Source organism: Macaca mulatta, chromosome 7 (genome assembly GCF_049350105.2).
Source record: "Macaca mulatta isolate MMU2019108-1 chromosome 7, T2T-MMU8v2.0, whole genome shotgun sequence".
Taxonomy (NCBI): Eukaryota; Metazoa; Chordata; class Mammalia; order Primates; family Cercopithecidae; genus Macaca; species Macaca mulatta.
This window is the reverse complement of record NC_133412.1, coordinates 22,536,133-22,555,144: the sequence shown is the minus strand read 5'-3', so window position 1 is coordinate 22,555,144 and position 19,012 is coordinate 22,536,133. Positions and strand designations below refer to the sequence as shown.

Below are 19,012 nucleotides of genomic sequence, written 5' to 3'. Positions count from 1 at the left end.
AGGAGGTTGTGGTAGACACTGAAGCTCTACAACTGAGCACGTGACCAGTGCTCTCTGCCCATAGTGTTGTCTGGGTCACCAGTTCAGCTCAGCGAGGACTGAGGTGGCCTCACAGGTGTTCTGGAGGCGATCTTTCCTCCCAGAGCTCCCTATGGCACAGCTTGTCGGGGAGGGCCCTGCGAGGTATAAGAAGGAGAGACGGTAAGTAGAAAAGATAAAGAATTCTCAGAGGGGCCGGGCACAGTGGCTTAGGCCTGTAATCCTAGCACTTTGGGAGGCTGAGGCAGGTGGATCACTTGAGGTCAGGAGTTCAAGACTAGCCTGGCCAACATGGTGAAACCCCATCTCTATTAAAAGTACAAAAATTAGCAGGATGTGGTGGCAGGTGCCTGTAATCCCAGGTACTCAGGAGGTTGAGGCAGGAAAATCACTTGAACCCGGGAGGCAGAGGTTGCAGTGAGCTGAGATCGCACCATTGCACCCCAGCCTGGGCAACAAGAGCGGCAACTCCGTCTCAAAAAAAAAAAGAATTCTCGGAAATATTGGGGGTGACAGTGATTTTTCTCATTACACGGAAGATGTGCATTCAAAATGATTTAATGATTTTATTTATGATCATCGTATCTGCCTACAAGATTGGTGGAAACATTAAACTAGAACAAAAATACAGGGAAAAAGCCGCTTGTATCAGGTGATCCAAAAGTATTATTTTAATAATTAGCTAATGGCTGGGCACAGTGGCTCATGCCTGTAATCCCAGCACCTTGGGAGGCTGAGGCGGGCGGATCACTTGAGCTCAGGAGTTCGAGACCAGCCTAAGCAACATGGTGAGACCCTGTCTTTACTGAAAATACAAAAAAATAGCTGGGCATGGTGGCGCATGTCTGTAGTCCCAGCTACTCAGGAGGCTGAGGTAGGAGGATCACTTAAGCCCAGGGGGCAGAGGTTGCAGTAAGCTGAGATCCTGCTACTGCTCTCCAGCTTGGGTGACAGAGCGAGACCCTGTCTCAAAGAAATATATATATATCAAAAAATATGTATGTGTATATAAGTGTAAAGACCCTAACATAGATCTTTCACTTCTTATTTTCCCTTAAGCAAGATTGTTCTCTTCTATTTCAGGCACTTTTACATGCATTTTCTCATTTAACTCTGACCACAAACTTTTAAGGAAGGTACCATTACTGTTTTCCAGATAAGGAAACTCAGGCTTAGAGAAATGAAGTAATTTGCTAAAGTCACCAAGTGAGCAGGTGACAGAGCTGGATTTGTGTCCAAAGTCCTTGCTGTTAATCATGACTCTTTAGTACTCCTCCCCTAGCCTCCTGTGCCTTCCCCCTCTTCCTGTTTCTGTACCACCCATCCTTTAAAATTCAACTCAGGACCTTCCTTTTCCTGAAAGCCTCTGGACTCTAGTTCAAACCCCCCGCCCCGCCGCCATGAGCTCACTGTCCTCTTATATTGCCTGAGCTATTCATGTGTCAGTGATATGGCATCTTCTGTATTCCTCTCTAATATTACTGTTTGTCTTATTGTTGTCTTTTAATGTAGCCTGGAGGGGGAAAAAAGTGTGTACAAAGGTGACAGTAGAGGACCAGGCGCAGTGGCTCATGCCTGTAATCCCAGCACTTTGGGAGGCTGAGGCAGGTGGATACCCTGAGGTCAGGAGTTCAAGACCAGCCTGGCCAATATGGTGAAACGTGGTCTCTACTAAAAATACAAAATTAGCTGGGTGTGGCAGTGCACACCTGTAATCCCAGCTACTTGGGAGGCTGAGGCAGGAGAATCACTCGAACCTGGAAGGCGGAAGTTGCAGTGAGTCAAGATGGCGCCATTGCACTCCAGCCTGGGCAACAAGCGCCAAACTCCGTCTCAAAAAAAAAAAAAAAAAAAGTGACAGTAGAATTCCTCATCAAGAATTGTGTTTAGCAAATTATCTTGATTGGTTCTTTGGCTATGAAGCTCCGTGATGGCAGAGACCCTAGGATCTAGCACACCAAAAGTGTGTAAAGGTTATTTATTGAAAAGATAAAGAATTATCAGAAATACTGGGAGTGATGGTGATTTTTCTCATACAGAATATGTGAGTTCCAAATGATTTTATTTAAATATTGAAGGATGAGGTATCCCCAGAAGGCAAGGGTACTGTGGTCACATCCAGGTGGATATAAACTCAGTCACATATGTATTCTTATTACTTGATTTATGTTATGTTCCCCAAGCTGTATGGTAACCTCCCTGGAACGGAAACTATGACCAGCTGTTGAAGTGAATCTGTATGGGTTTTTTGCCTCCCATGCATTTCATTCCTTTACATTGACACACCAGATCTTCACACTAGCCTTCTGAAGTAGTGTGGCAAATATTTATGTATTCCTCCATTTTCTTGTCTTTTTCTTTCTTTTTTTTTTTTTTTGTTGTTGTTTGTTTTTTTTGTTTCTGAGACAAAGTCTCGCTCTGTCACCAGGCTAGAGTGCAGTGGCACAATCTTCGCTTACTGCAACCTCTGCCTCCCGGGTTCAAGTGATTCTCCTGCCTCAGCCTCCCAAGTAGCTGGGACTACAGGCACCTGCCACCGCGCCCAGCTAATTTTTGTATTTTTAGTAGAGACAGGATTTCACCATGTTGGCCAGGATGGTCTCGATCTCTTGACCTCGTGATCCTCCCACCTCGGCCTCCCAAAGTGCTAGTATTACAGGCGTCAGCCACCACGCCCAGCTTTCTTTTCTTTTCTTTTTTTTGATACAAGGTCTCATTCCATCGCCCAGGCTGGAATGCAGTGGCACAATCTCAGCTCACTGCAACCTCAACCTCTCTGGATCAAGGGATTCTCCCATCTCAGCCTCTGTGTAGCTGGGAGTACAGGCCTGTGCCACCACACTTGACTAACTTTTTAATGCTTTTGTAGAGGTAGGATCCCACTATGCTGCCCAGGCTGGTCTCAAACTCCTGGGCTCAAGCAATCCTCCTGCCTCAGCCTCCAAAAGTGCTGGGATTACAGACATGAGCCACCATGCCCAGCAATTCTCTCATTTTCAAGATATAGAAATGCAGCCTCAGAGTGGTGAGGTCCTGTTCTCCAGGCTGCAGAGCTAACAATGACCAAGGCAGCCTGGGGCAGTGGAAAGAACCTGGATACACAAGTTCTTCATCATCAAGGTGAAATCTAGCTTTTTCTTGCCCACATCCTCTGTAGCCCCACAGAGGTGTTTGTTTTACCCCAGGGAATCTCACATTTACCACCTATGGCAAAACCTTTGGACAAACTATCTAACTTTTTTTTTTTTTTTTTTTTTTGAGACAGTCTTGCTCTGCTGCCCAGACTGGAGTGCGGTGGTGCAATCTCGGCTCACTGCAAGCTCTGCCTCCCGGGTTCACACCATTCTCCTGCCTTAGCCTCCCGAGTAGCTGGGGCTACAGGTGCCCGCCACCACGCCCAGCTAATTTTTTATATTCTTTAGTAGAGACGGGGTTTCACTATGTTAGCCAGGATGGTCTCGATCTCCTGACCTCGTAATCTGCCCGTCTCGGCTTCCCAAAGTGCTGGGAGCCACCGCACCCGGCCACTATTTGACATTTAAAAGGAAAATGACAATGGCATCTTCACGGAGCTGTGGAACTAAATGAAATTAGGTCATTCATTAAATGAAAGAACCAAATGAAAGCCTTTGACACATTGCCTGTTGCATGTTTAATAAAAGTTCTTTCTGGCAAGGCGAGGTGGCTCAAGCCTGTAATCCCAGCACTTTGGGAGGCCGACGTGGGTGGATCACAAGGTCACAAGTTTGAGACCAGCCTGGCCAACATGGTGAAACCCCGTCTCTACTAAAAATACAAAAATTATCCAGGTGTTGTGGCAGGTGCCTGTAATCCCCCCTACTTGGGAGGCTGAGGCAGGAGAATCACTTGAACCTGGGAGGCAGAGGTTGCAGTGAGCCGAGATCATACCACAGCACTCCAGCCTGGGTGTCCGTCTCAGAAAAATAAATACATACATACATACATACATACATACATACATACATACATGTTCTTTCTCTCTTGTCTCTCCTCCTTCCTGTGGCTCTCCCCTCTTTTTCTTTTCCTAAATTTAGATTCAATGTTTATCCTACCATGCCGTGTTCCTTGTTTCTTTGTACCTTCTAGGCTCCAGATGCAATCTCATCTTCTGATCCTTTACCTGGAGGCCAGAGGTAAGCTCAACAGGGTGGGACCAGGGGCTGGCTGGGGTTGGGTTTGGGCTGAGGGAACCAGACAGGAACCCCTAGGCAAAACTTATCCAACCTGTGTCCACAGGCCACCTGCAGCCCAGGACACTTTGAATGCAGCCCAACACAAACTCCTAAATTTTCTTAAAACATTAAGAGATTTTTTTGTGATTTTTTTTTAAGCTCATCAACTGTCGTTAGTGTTAATGTGTTTTATACATGGCCTAAGACAATTCTTCTTGTAATGTGGCCCAGGAAAGCCAAAAGATTAGATACCCCTGCCTGAGGCCATATTTAAGGCATGAGAACAGAGGTCGAAACTGGTGAAGTCAAATCTGTTCTCAGGTCCAAGAGGCCAGAAACAAATGGGCAGCCAGGTCATAGAGTTTCAACACAAATACTAATTGCATGTGAAAACATCCACCAACAAAAGGGAATCATGGTTTGGAAAGTTTATTGGTATATTAGCTGCCATAACAAAAGACCATAGACTGAGTGGTTTAAACAACAGAACATTTTTTCTCACAGTTCTGGAGGCTGGAAATCCAAGATCAGGCCGCCACCATGGTTAGGTTCTGGTAAGGGCTTTTAGACAGCGCCTCCTCTCTGTGTCCTCATGTGATGGAGAGGAAGAGTAAGCTCTCTGGTATCTCCTCTTCTTTTTTCATTTTTTTAATAGAAATGGAGTCTTATTATGCTGGCCAGGCTGGTCTCAAACTCCTGGCCTCAAGTGATCCTCTTGCCTCAGCCTCCCAAAGTACCAGGATTACTGGCATGAGCCATGGTGCCCAGCCATGTTGTAAGGTCACAGAATCCCATCATTAACACCTCACCCTGGTGACCTCATCTAAACCTAATTACCCCCCAAAGACCCCCATCTCCAAATACCATCACACTGGGGGTTAGGGCTCCAAAATATGTATTTTGGCAGGATGCAAATATTCAGTACTTAATTCGCAACTACAACACAGCTTTTATTTTACTTTAATCTGTGCAAATTTGACCATCAAGAAAAGATCTTTTTACCATCTTATCCCATTCAGAATGGCTATTATTAAAAGGTCAAAAAATAGCAGAAGCTGGTGAGGTTGTGGAGAAGAAGGAATGCTTATACACTGTTGGTGGGAGTGTAAATTAGTGCAAACATTGTGGAAGACAGTGTGGCGATTCCTCCAAGATCTGAAGACAGAAATACCATTTGGCCCAGCAATCCCATTACTGGGTGTGTAACCAAAGGAATATAAATCATTCTATTATAGACACATGCACGAGGGCGCGGTGGCTCATGCCTGTAATCACAGCACTTTGGGAGGCTGAGGCAGGCGGATCACTTGAAGTCAGGAGATCAAGATCGGCCTGGCCAACATACAAAACTCTGTCTCTACTAAAAATACAAAAATTAACAGGGCATGATGGCGCACACCTGTAAATCCCAGCTACTAGGGAGGCTGAGGCAGGATAATTGCTAGAACCCAGGGGACGGAGGTTGCAGTGAGCCAAGACCACACCACTGCACTCCAGCCTGGGCGACAGAGTAAAAAACTCTGTCTCACACACATACACAAAAAAGACACCTCATGCCTGTAATCCCAGCACTTTGGGAGGCCGAGGCAGGCGGATCATGACGTCAGGAGAGATCAAGACCATCCTGGCTAACAGGGTGAAACTCCGTGTCTACTAAAAATACAAAACTAAAATTAGCTGGGCATGGTGGCAGGCACCTGTAGTCCCAGCTACTCGGGAGGCTGAGGCAGGAGAATGGCATGAACCCAGGAGGCAGACCTTGTGGTGAGCCAAGATCATGCCACTGCACTCCAGCCTGGGCAACAGAGCAAGACTCCATCTCAAAAAAAAAAAAAAAAAAAAAAGACATGTGCACATGTATGTTCATTGCAGCACTATTCACAATAGCAAAGACATGGAATCAACCTAAATGCCCATCAATGACACATTAGATAAAGATCAGGTGGTACATATACACCATGGAATACTATGCAGCCGTAAATAAAAGAATAAGATTATGTCCTTTTCAGGGACATGGATGGAGCTGGAGACCGTTCATTATCCTTAACAAACTAAGGCAGAAACAGAAAACTAAATACCACATGCTCTCAATTATAAATGGGAGCTAACTGATGAAAATACATGGATACACAGAGGAGAACAACACACAGTGGGGCCTGTAGGAAGGTGGGAGGAGAGAGAGGATCACGAAAAATAACTAATGTAACAAACCTGCACATGTACTCCTGACCTTAAAATAAAAGTTAAAAAAAGGAAAGCTGGGCAGGGTGGCTCAGCCCTATAACCCCAGCATTTTGGGAGGCCTAGGCGGGTGTATTATTTGAGGTCAGGAGTTCAAGACCAGCCTGGCCAACATGATGAAACCCCATCTCTACTAAAAATAAAAATAAAAATAAAATGAACCAGGCATAGTGGTACACACCTGTAATCCCGGTTACTCAGGAGACTGAGGTACAAGAGTCGCTTGAACCCAGGAGACGGAGGTTGCAGTGAGCTGAGATCACGTCGCTGCACTCCAGCCTGGGTGACAGAGCGAGACCCTGTCTAAAAAAAAGTAAAATAAAAGTTAAAAAAAGGAAAGATTTTTTAGAAACCCAACTTTGTTTCTAAGCAAGTGAAATATATGTATATGTCACACAAAACACAAAATTCACTTGAGACATCAGGTGCAAGGATACTTGACTCATCAGTTTATAGATCCCTGTGTATCCTCCTATGTATTTGATTTAGAAATCGAAACAGAATATTTAGTCTGGTTTTTAACAAATTTGCAGCAGCAGGTTCTTTGCTGATACCATATTTCTTCTTGTCAAGAGCTGTTTTTTCCTCAAGGGAAATGAACATTATGTCTGTGACAATGATTGTCTTATAAAGAGAAATTAGAAGGAGACCCTTTTCCCAAATGATAAGTCCCAAGTTTGAATTTTTCGTCAAAAGAAGGAGATCTCTTTGTGATTAACAAAACTCACAGGATGATATGGCCCATTTTCCAAGGAAAATTGCTCTTCAGGTCTGTTGCATATAATACGTTATATGTATATCACATACAATAAGTTATATATTACACAGTAAGTTAATAGGGGTCATTGGAGGCAAATTTGTTGATTATAAGTAGGAAAGCAAGCCTTTTTGCCAAATAACTCTAAAGTTCAAACCAAAAAATTATTAATGTATTCATTAATAATTATATAGTCAAATTAAATGCTAAATACATTTTCTCCATTTAAGGTATTATCTTTTTAAAATTCATCTTCTAACTATCTCTTACTTCTATTTAATTAATTAATTAACTTATTTATTTTATAGACAGAGTCTCACTCTGTTGCCCAGACTGGAGTACAGGGGCATGATCGTAGTTTACTGTAGGCTGGAACTCCTGGGCTCAGCTGATTCTCCCACCTCAGCCTCCTGAATAGCTGGGACTCAGGCACGCACTGCCACACTTTGCTAATGTTTTTAATTTTTTGTAGAGATGGGAGGCTCACTATGTTACCCAGGCTGGTTTCAAACTCCCAGCCTCAAGCAATCTTCTTACTTCCGCCTCCCTAAGTGCTGGGATTATAGATGTGAGCCACCACGCCCTACCTCAGTATCCCTTATCTTCAAAAAGGTCTGTAGCACACAGTAGCTCTTAATAAGTGTTAGATATTATTACTACTATTATTATTATTGTCATCTTTTAGGAACACTGTTGGAGATAAGAAAGAAATATTAGATAAAGAATAGCACTCTGGAGGGGAGGGTTGAAAGAGAAAGAGGGTTGAAAAATTACCTATTAGGTACTATGTTCACTATTTGGGCAATAGGTATGCTAGAAGCCCAGTCACCACTAGTGTACAATAAACCCATGTAACAAACATGCACAGGTACCCCCTGAATCTAAAATAAAACTAAATTAATAAAAACTAATAGTACTCTGAGGAGTCATATTTTTGTAAATATGCGCATGGCCAGCTGGATGCTACCTGCCTGAGAGGCCAGCACAGGAACACGGCACCATGGAGCCCAGCCAAGAATGTTGATGTATCAGTGAGATGGCGTCAAGCTCTGTGTCAGAGCACTGAATAGGGTCAGTGGAATTTGACAGAGGTTTACAGGGGAGAGAGAAAATATTCACAGAAACTATGCTCTAACATGATCACCAGAAAACTCAACTATTATTATTATTATTATTATTATTATTATTATTTGAGACAAGGTCTTGCTCTGTCACCCAGGCTGGAGTGCAGTGGTGCAATCATAGCTCACTGCAGCCTCAAACTCCTGGGCTCAAGTGATCCTCCCACCTCAGCCTCCTGAGTAGCTGGGAATACAGGTGCATACCACTATACCCAGGTAATTTTTTTTTTTTTTTAAATAGAGATAGGGTCAGCTGGGAGCGGTGGCTCACACCTGTAATCCCCACACTTTGGGTGGCTGAGGCAGGAGGAAAGCTCAGGAGTTTGGGACCAGCCTGGCCAACATGGCGAAACCCCACCCCTACTAAAAATACAAAAATTAGCCACTGTGGTAGGCACTTGTAGTTCCAGCTACTCAAGAGACTGAAGCAGGAAAACTGTTTGAACCCAGGAGGCAGAGGTTGTAGTGAGCTGAGATCGTGCCACTGCACTCCAGCCTAGGTGACAGAGTGAGATCCCATCTCAAAAAAAAAAAAATAAATAAATAAATAAATAAATAAATAAATAAACAAATAGAAACAGGGTCTCACTATATTGACCAGGCTGGTCTCGAACTCCTGGCCTCAAGTGGTCCTCCTTGCCTCTATGTCCGAAAGTGCTAGGATTACAGGCATGAGCTACCATGCCTGGCCTCAATTTTTATTAATAATGTCAGTTAACCTTTATTGAGAGTTTACTAGGTGCCAATCTCTGAGCCAAGGGCCTTCCATGCATTATCTCACTGAATCCTCTCAAACCTCTATGAAGTAGTTACTGCTTTTTAAAAACCCTGTTTACAAAAATGGGGTCTTAGAGGGGTAAAGCGACCTGCCCAACTGCTGTTGAGTAGAAATCTTCGATGTGAATCCAGACAGTTAGGTATTTTCTCAATTAGGGTCACAACAAAGTAGGTAACTTCTAGACTTGCCCCAGGCACTCCTAAAACCCCAGAGGACACTGATAGAGGCATTGCAACTGCGGGACTGAGTCAATCCCGAGTCACATCTCAAGAGGCTGTTCCAGTTCCGGAAAATGTCTTCCACTAACAGTGCTGCAATGAAGATAAGTGTATTATAAATCGAAGTTCTCCTGAAATAAGTTAAGATAACTCTAATAGCAGGGAAGGGCCGCCAGGCTGCCGCCAGCTTTGAAGTTACCAAATCCGCCCATGATTCAGTCCACAGGCTGAGTTCTCAAGAACCTTTCCAAGTGGCGGGTCTGCTGACTGTGGCATTAAAAACTGGAAGGCGGCCTATGAGAAGATAGAATGCAATGGTGCAGTCACCTCCTTGCTTCACTCTTTTCCCCTCCACCTCAGCAAGCAGTTCCAACCCAATCCTTTCCACGAGAAATCACTGTCCGGAGTGCACGAGGGAATGGGGCCCAACCTGGTGAAATGGGGGTATGGGGAGGCGGGGCCGTGATAGAGGCAGGCTCGGTCCTGAGGGAGAACAGCACAGATACAGTACAGATGAATAGGAAGCCAGCAGAGAGCGTCTTCAGAGCCAAAGCCCCACCTCTTTTCCCTTGGCTCTCTCCTCCAGTTTTCCTCTCTCCAGCCTGATCAAAACCTATCCTTAAGAAATCTAATTCAAGGCTGGACGCGGTGGCTCACGCCTGTAATCCCAGCACTTTGGGAGGCAGAGACGGGCAAATCACGAGGTCAGGACATCGAGACCATCCTGGCTAACACGATGAAACCCTGTCTCTACTAAAAATACGAAAAATTAGCCGGGCGTGGTGGTGGGCGCCTGTAGTCCCAGCTACTTGGGAGGCTGAGGCAGAAGAATGGCATGAGCCCAGTAGGCGGAGCTTGCAGTGAGCCCAGATCGTACCACTGCACTCCAGCCTGGGCAACAGAGCGAGACTCCATTCCCCTCCTCCAAAAAAAAAAAAAGAAAAAAAGAAAAAAAAGAAATCTAATTCAAGCCTCACCTGGAGCACCAAAAAATTAAAAAATTAGAATTGAATCGGCTGCCTCACTGTAAACTAAAGTCAGAAAGTAGCCCACCTGGGGACCAGAGGTGGTGGCTCAGGCCTGTAATCCCAGTACTTTGGGAGGCCAAAGCAGGCAGATCACCTGAGGTCAGGAGTTCGAGACCAGCCTGGCCAACATGGTGAAATCCCGTCTCTAAAGTTAGCAGGGCATAGTGGTGCACACCTGTAGTCCCAGCTACTCAGGAGGCTGAGACAGGAGAACTGCTTGAACCTGGGAGGCGGAGGTTGCAGCGAGCAGAGATTGTGCCACTGTACTCCAGACTGGGCAACAGAGCAAGACTCCTCCATTTCAAAAAAAAAAACAAACCAGAAAGTAGCCCATGTGGGTCCTGTACTCTGTTAAAAACAACAGTCCCCAACCTTTTTGGCACCAGGGATCGGTTTTGTGGAAGATAATTTTTTCCATGGTTTTGCAATGATTCAAGCACATTGTATTTATTGTGCACTTTATTTCTATTACCACATTGTCATATATAATGAAATAATTATGCAATTCACCATAATGTAGAATCACTGGGAGCCCTGAGCTTGTTTTCCTGCAACTAAACAATCCCATCTGGTGGTGATGGGAGACACTGACAGATCATCAGGCATTAGATTCTCATAAGGAGTGCGCAATCTAGATCCCTCTCATGTGCAGTTCACAGTAGGGTTCATGTTCCTGTGAAAATCTAATGCGGCCGCTAAGCTGACCAGAGGCTCTGCTCAGGTGGTAAAGCAAGCAAAAAGGAGCGACTGTAAATACAGATGTAGCTTCACTCACTCGCCTGCCACTCACCACCTGTTGTGTGTCCAGTTCCTAACCAGTACTGGTCTGTGGCCTGGGGCTTGGGGACCCCTGTGTTAAAGAACTTTTAAGAATCAGTGAGCAAGTGAAGGGAAATAGAGCATCTTGTTCAGGATTGTTTCCTGACTCCTTAAAATGTGTAAAATAAAAAAATTTTGGAGGCCAGCAAGTCATCCCCAGGACTGTAAAAATTGCACCCCCTGTTGGCCCAGGCTGTGGGGTGGTCCATGCCTATAATCCCAGCACTTTGGGAGGCCAAGGCAGGAGGATTGCTTGACCCCAGGAGTTCAAGACCAGCTTGTGCAACATAGGGAGACGCTGCCTCTACCAAAAATTTTAAAAACCGGGCATGGTGGTGCACATCTGTGGTCCCAGCTACGTGGAAGCTGAGGTGAGAGGATCACTTGAGCCTGGGAGTTTGAGGTTGCAGTGATCTGTGATTGTGCCACTGCACTCCAACCTGGGCAATGCAGTGAGACCCTGTCTCAAAAAAAAAAAAAAAAAAAAAATCAGGCCTGTGAGGACTAAGCTCTGATTTTTTATCTTGCCCAAATTCCTACCTAAGGGATCTAGGGAGTCATACCCTACAAACCATAAAATATCATCAGATGGGTTTTATTTGACTTTTCAATCTGACTCTGGCATAACATTATGAAACAAGGAAAAGATATTTAACCCCAAAATATATTTCCTTGCCATACCTTGAAATTGCCCCACAAAGTCTCTTGGGGGAAGAGTCCACATCCTATAGAGAATCCCTTTTCCCCTTTGTTTTCCTTCCTTTCTTTCCAGAGCCAGGAGACAATCAGCTAAGAGCCAGGTGCCCTTTTAGGTCTGACAAGAAACATTTTACAAGGTACTCTCTCTCTCTCTGAAGTCTGCTATCTAACATATTCTTCTGCACAATAAAACTTGGTCTCCACAATTCTTTATCTTAACCTCAACATTCCTTTCCATTGATCCCAGGTCTTCAGATAAACTCAATGAATTATCAACCAGAAAATGTTTAAATTTACCTATTGCCTGGAAGCCACCCCCTTGAGTTGTCAGGCCTTTCTGAACCAAACCACCGTATTCTGAAATGTATCTGACTGATGTCTCATGCCTCCCTAAAATATATAAAACCAACCTGTACCGACCACCTTGGGCACATGTTCTTGGGACCTCCTGAGGGCTGTGTAATGGGCCATGGTCATTCATATTGACTCTTTTCATCGACACCTGCATGGGCCCTAAGCTACAGAATGTGTGATGCTAACACTAAACACTATACCATCTATACCATGTTCCCAGGGGCTCCCTCTCTGCTCCTACCAGTGATTTTTTTATTTTTTTGGAAATGGAGTCTTGCTCTGTCGCCCAGGCTGGAGTGCAGTGGCGCAATCTCGGCTCACTGCAACCTCCACCTTCCAGGTTCAAGCGATTCTCCTGCCTCAGCCTCCTGAGTAGCTGGGATTACAGGCACACACCACCACACCCGGCTAATTTTTGTATTTTTAGTAGAGACAGGGTTTCAACATGTTGGTCAGGATGGTCTCAAACTCCTGACCTCATGATCAGCCCGCCTCAGCCTCCCAAAGTGCTGAGATTACAGGCATGAGCCACCGTGCCCGGCCCCTAGCAGTGACTTATAAGCCTCACTTATAAACCTCCAACCCAGGTTCCAGAACAGTAGATTACTGGCTCCGCCAGTTGGAACGTATGACGCACCCTTCTGGGCCACAGAGCAAGAGGTCTAGATTAAGCCTTCCCTGCTGCTATGGACTGATATGTGTCCCTTTCCCCCAAAAAATTTATATGTTGAAGTCCTACCCCCATGTGACTTTATTTGGACTAAGAAAGTAATTAATGTTACATGAGGTCATAGGTAGAACCCTAATCAGATAGGATTAGTCTCCTTATAAGAAGAAACACCAGAGAGCTTGCTCACTCTAGCACCCTCTGCCCTTTGAGGACACTGGGAGAAGGTGACAGAGTCTGCAAGCCAAGACGAGAGCCCTCACCAGAAGGTGAATTGGCTGGCCCCTTTCTCTTGGACTTCCAGCCTCCGAAACTGTGAGAAGACACATGTCTGTTATTTAACTCACCCAGTCTGTAGTAGCTTGCTACGGCAGCCCAAGTGGACTAAGTCGTCTGCCTACTCTCTAATGCCTCAACATTTATATTTGGAGGGTTCAACTGAACGGACACACCATCTAGGCCCACTCCTACTCACATCAGATTTCTTTCTGTCGTATGTCTTTTATTCTGCACAAATGGACACAACACTGCTTTCTCCCGTATGCCATTGCTCCTTTGCCATGATTTGGATATTATATCACAAATGAGATAGATTCTCTGGCAAGAATACTTGGAAGATCCAGATACACCTTGGGGCCTTGGAAGTAGCAGAGAATCTTCTTTTGTGACCTGTCTTGGCCTCAGGGTCTCATCATAAAGGAGGTTAGCTTGAGGGAGCTCCATTAAAATGATCATGTTATTTTGGGGTGGAAGGATATTTTTTAACAGCCTTCTACAAATTAGCAGGTTAGCTGGCTCCCTCTGAGGAGATTTAGATAAAGAGATTATATTTAATGAGGGGAAAGAAGATTCACAAACCCTGGGTAGGAAAGTTTAGGGACCAGAGTTGACCTCTACCCATAGACTGTGAAGCTGAGATCAACAAACCAGAATGACTGACTTGACAGTTTTTTCTTTTCATATCTTCCAGAAGATAGAAAACAACAATAAAGTACTTGATGCTGGTACAGCACAAGTCTTGGCAAAGGTTAATAAACGATTGTAAAGCAGTTAAGATAAAACCTTAAATTATTAACGGGTTATCTTGGAATTTAAGGAGCAAGGCCCCAGGAATATGACACCTGATTAGTGCTGTATGTGTGAGCTGCGGCCAGGGTGGGAGAGTTGCAGAAAGAAGTGGTCACAGGAGGATGCCCTATTAGAAATGGTTGGGCAGAAGAGGATGGGGATGGGGGGGAGTGAGCAGACAAAAGAGGATGGAGAACTCTGTTCATCAACAACTATGCTTATATCAGTGTCGTGCCTTTGGGTAGCCACAGTGCTGGACATTAATCACAAAGATTACTACCCTTTCCAACTAGTATATAACCAACTGCTTAGGAGAGGGCGCTAGAAAGAGTCCACTGGAAACAAAAGGGTCTTTCTTGGAAATTGTTATGAAGTGTTATCAGATTTGTGTTTGGGGTATTGTCCAATCTTAACCTACTGCCTCATTAAAATGTTGAGCCTTTGGAAATGTTTTAGGGTCACCATCTGTTTTGTAGAATTACAAGATGGCTCTGTTGTCTAGAGGCTCCACCTTTATCACCTTGGTGATTTCTAGGAAGGCAGGCCTCCAAATCACACAGCGTAGTCTCAATGGCTTTTTCTTTAGAGCCCACTGAAATTTGCTGGGGTTCCCTTTGCCAAAAATAGCTATTCATATATATCTGAATAATTTATGACTGTGGTTTATATTTAAATAAAGCACTTCAATACATGCTTTTCTTTTCTAAGAGTCATGAAATCTGCCCTGTGGCTTTCTGAGCCACAGGGCAGCAAGCTAAAGGTAATAGAAGATGACACTGGCAATATGTGCAAGGACAGAGATTGCAGAAGCCTCTGTTAAGGAATCAGAAGTCCCTACTTCTTTTTGGGCATGTGGGTGTGAGCTGTTGAAGCAGAGATGAGACGCTTGATAGTTAGAGCCAATTTCACCTTCTTGAGCGTGGAGCCAAGGCTGGGGCCAGGTTTACAAACACAACACTAAAGTAGGACCTCTTGCCTACGTTGTGGTGCTATGCCGTGAAGAATTTTTCGGTGGTCAATTGTTTGTTGTCTCCTGTAACCACACTGTTTAGGGTAACATTACTTATATAACCTTGATTACATGAAATAAAGATTAAGAGAACTATAACATGTTTAGGGATTCATCCAATCCAACCCCTTTATTTTACATATGGGGAAACTGAGGCCCAGAGAAGGATGTGATTTGATGTGCCTGTAGTGGGTTGAATAATGACCCCCTAAAAGAAATGTCCAAGTTCTAATCCCTGGAACCTTAAACATCATCTTATTTGGAAAAAGGGTCTTAGCAGATATGATTAAGCTAAAGGTCTCATGATAGGATTATCCTGGACTTAGGGCAAACTCTACATCCAATGGCAGGTGTCCTTGTAAGAGAAAGGCAGAGGGATATTGAACACAGAGACACAGAAGAGAAAAAAGTGGTGTGAAGATGGAAGTAGAGATGGAATTAGGTAAGCCACAAGGCAAGGAATGCCTGGAGCCACCAGAAGCTGAAAGAGGCAAAAAGGAGGGAACCTTTGGAGGGTGTGAGATTCTCCCAGCACCTTGATATCAGACTTCTAGCTTCCAGAATGATGAGAGAACAAATTTCTTTTGTTTTAAGCTACATGTTTATGGTAATTTGTTACAGCCACCCCAGGAAACTAACACAATGCACAAAAGGTAGAACCAGGCTAGAGCCCAAATCTCTGGACTCCCTCAGTCTTGTGTTTCCCGGCCTCCATTTCACATGCTCTGAGTCCTGACCTTGTCGAAGATGTAAAAGGCATTCACACTCCTTGCTGTTAAGAACACAACTTCTGAAATGAAGGCAATGAAGAACATTGCAGATGCTGCTGTTTCCATGAGTTGATGCTTAGCCCATCCAACAACTACGCTTCCTGAGCTTGGAAGTAATAGATTTGACTGTGGTATTAAGCTTTAGGGAATCAAGCTGAGATCTGGAAGAGAGAAACTGATAAAAGAGAGCCAGAAAGGTTAGGCAGCTGACTGCAACAAAATACACAGAAAGCAGATAACAAAACCTACTTCACAAGGTGTTTATGCAATAAACAAGCATTTATTGAGCAGACACTGTGTGCCAGACATTCATCTAGGCTCCTTGATCTCAGTGGGAATAATGGGATCTCACAGTGGCACAGGCTCATGGCAGTGTATAAATGCCAGACAGTGTGGTTACGGTTATGGAAATGGGACACAAGGCCTGTGTGGTAGTTAGTGGTTTGAGCTGCAGGCATCCTTATCATTGGCTAATTGCTTATGGTCTCCCCAGAATTGAAACAATGAGCATCTACAAAGTCTTAATGGAATAAACAGTCTAGTGAGCAGAAATCTTACTTGAGGCACCACAACAGAGAGTACACTGTGTAACTTTTGTTTCTTTCTCCAGATCCCTTCTCCCTTCTTCTCCATCTTGCTCTGACCTGTGTGGACTGTGTCACTAGGCTGTCTTGCCCTCTGGCTTCTGATTGGGTTTAGCCAATGGGAAGCACTGGCAGGAAGTTAAATGCCTTTCAGTCTATTTCCCCAGCTACCCCAGGGCTTGCTCAACGGACTCATGAATAACGTGGCCATGGTAGCAGGGTTAGAAGTTATGCATGGGCTCTGCCATAGGGATTTCTCACCAAGGCTAATCTGGCTACTCCCACTGGTGATTGCTGAAGCTACCAATAGCAAAGCTCAACGATGAGTCCCCAGTATGGCAGCATTTCTCAGCAGCACCAGACAGTCACCTGATGGCAGGTTGATTACATTGCCCCCTAATGGAGGAAGGAGGCAGCAATTCCTCAGTGGACTTAACACTCATCCTAGATATGATGCCTCTTAACACTTCAATGTCCCACATCAAAAAGTAAAGGAAGACTATAGCAACACAGTTCAATCAGAACCATTAATAGTTCACAAAGTTAACAGTGAAGGTGTAAGTCATGCTATAAGGTAAAGAGCTATGAGTAGTTGAAGGGCTGACTGAGGGAATAGAGAATGTGAAATGGATAGGGGAAGAAGGAAATTATCAACACCAACTACTGCCTCATCACCAATTAAGAAATGAGATTTTGGCCAGTCACAGTGGCTCATACCTGTAATTGCAGCACTTTAGGAGGCCAAGGTGGGCGGATCACGAGGTCAGGAGTTCGAGACCACCCTGGCCAACATGGCAAACCCCGTCTCTACTAAAAATACAAAAATCAGCCAGGTGTAGTGGTGGGCACCTGTAATCCCAGCTACTTGGGAGGCTGAGGCAGGAGAATTGCTTGAACCCGGGAGGCAGAGGTTGCAGTGAGCTGAGCTGAGATTGTGCCATTGCATTCCAGTCTGGGTGACAAGAGTAGGAGTCCATCTCAAAAAAATAAAAAATAAAAAGTGAGAGATTTTAATAGCTAAACATATTTTTCCCTGGTTTGTTTTATAGATGTACAACTAATATACAGACTTTCCTCTCCTCTGTCCTCTACTCTTTCATTCAGGGTGAGTTGATGGTAGCTAACCTCATAACTTAGTTTTTAGGTTACAGGATACCAACGGAAGATTGTGACTGAAAAGGAAAAAGAAGGACCATCATAAAGAGAAGACAAATGACTGATAAGACTTTGGGTATCTCCTTCCAAGGAAGATAGTGAGGGCATCTTCATTTGCAAGAGAGATAGTCACAGAACTGAGGTGAAAGCATTATGTTGTCATTCTCATTGTTTGAAAATTAATGTGGGTAAAAGGCTACGTATGGATGCTGAGCACCTGAAGCAGTGAACTGCACCAGACTATCCACTAGCAACGCAGGATCTCTCTTCTGTGATCCCCAAGAGTTCGGAAGTCTGGAGCATTTCTTAGAATCTTTTGCTACCATTTTCCACGCTAGATGCCATAAATGAGAGGTACTCCTGTGGGATTTGGAGAATGGAAGAGAGGCAGAGTATTATTATTTTCCCCCCGGTAGCAGTGGACAGATATATACACTTCAGCAGATATGGACGAAACTAGGGGCACAGCTATAAATAAGAGAGAGATTTAAAAGTTAATAAGATAATTCTATCAACAGCATTTAAAAACTTGAAGAAAAAGACCAATTTCTAGGAAAATATCTTACTACATCTGGCTCAAGAAGAAATTAGAAGTCCCCAAATCCTGTTACTGTTAATCAAATTGAAGAAGTCATGAAAAAATCTGTCAACAGACTTACGTTTTCACCTGTGAAAAATTGACTGTTATAATAATTCTTTTTATGGAGAATTAGAAAACTGGATAAAATATATGAAACAATGGCTTTCAGACATTGGACAACAGGCAACATGTAACTATGATCTCTGAAAGAAAGAGAACAAATGAGGTGAGCCCTGGGATTGCCCAGTTTACAAAGACAGAGAACACCAGAAATCTGCAGAGGAATCTTTTTGAGTCTTTGGCTGAGAAGTAACCTATGTATGCATCCAGTGAAACATGATGAAGCCAGGTAAAGGACCACTAGAATGTAGTAAAGTAAACAATTTCTGGAGCTCACACAGGGCTGTGAGTAGTTTGTGTTACTACTGGCGAGAGGATCATGCTTTAGTTAGTAAGCCCTGAAAGTTTGAAACTAACCCCAAGTAAATTTTTTTTTTTTTGAGCCGGAGTCTCACTCTGTTGCCCAGGTTGGAGTGCAGTGGCATGATCTTGGCTCACTGCAACCTCTGCCTCTGGGTTCAAGCGAGTCTCCTGCCTCAACCTCCCCGGTAGCTGGGATTACAGGTGTGCACAACCATGCCAGGCTAATTTTTGTATTTTCAGTAGAGACAGGGTTTCACCATGTTGGCCAGGCTGGTCTCGAACTCCTGACCTAGTGATCCACCTGCCTCAGCCTCCCAAAGTGCTCGGATTACAGGTGTGAGCCACCATGCCCGGCAACCCCAAGCAATTTGAACCACATACCACAATAATGTCAACATTCTAAAGAAATACCACAGTATCAACACCTAATGATGTAAAATTCATGGAGTCTGGCAAACAAGAAAATAATTACCAGATATCTAAAGAGGTAGAAAAATATAACCAATAAC

At 44.2% G+C, this 19,012-nt stretch overlaps 1 protein-coding gene across 1 annotated transcript in view; it reads left to right on the top strand.

Moving 5' to 3' along the window:
* The first annotated feature begins 50 nt into the window (after positions 1–50).
* The window catches only part of SHF (Src homology 2 domain containing F), a 63,681-nt gene continuing 44,719 nt past the window's right edge, over positions 51–19,012 (top strand). Inside the window, exons 1-2 of the mRNA XM_077939323.1 lie at positions 51–201; positions 4,147–4,193. The gene's annotated coding sequence lies outside the window, so the exon portion shown is untranslated. The remainder of the gene's footprint in view (positions 202–4,146; positions 4,194–19,012) is intronic.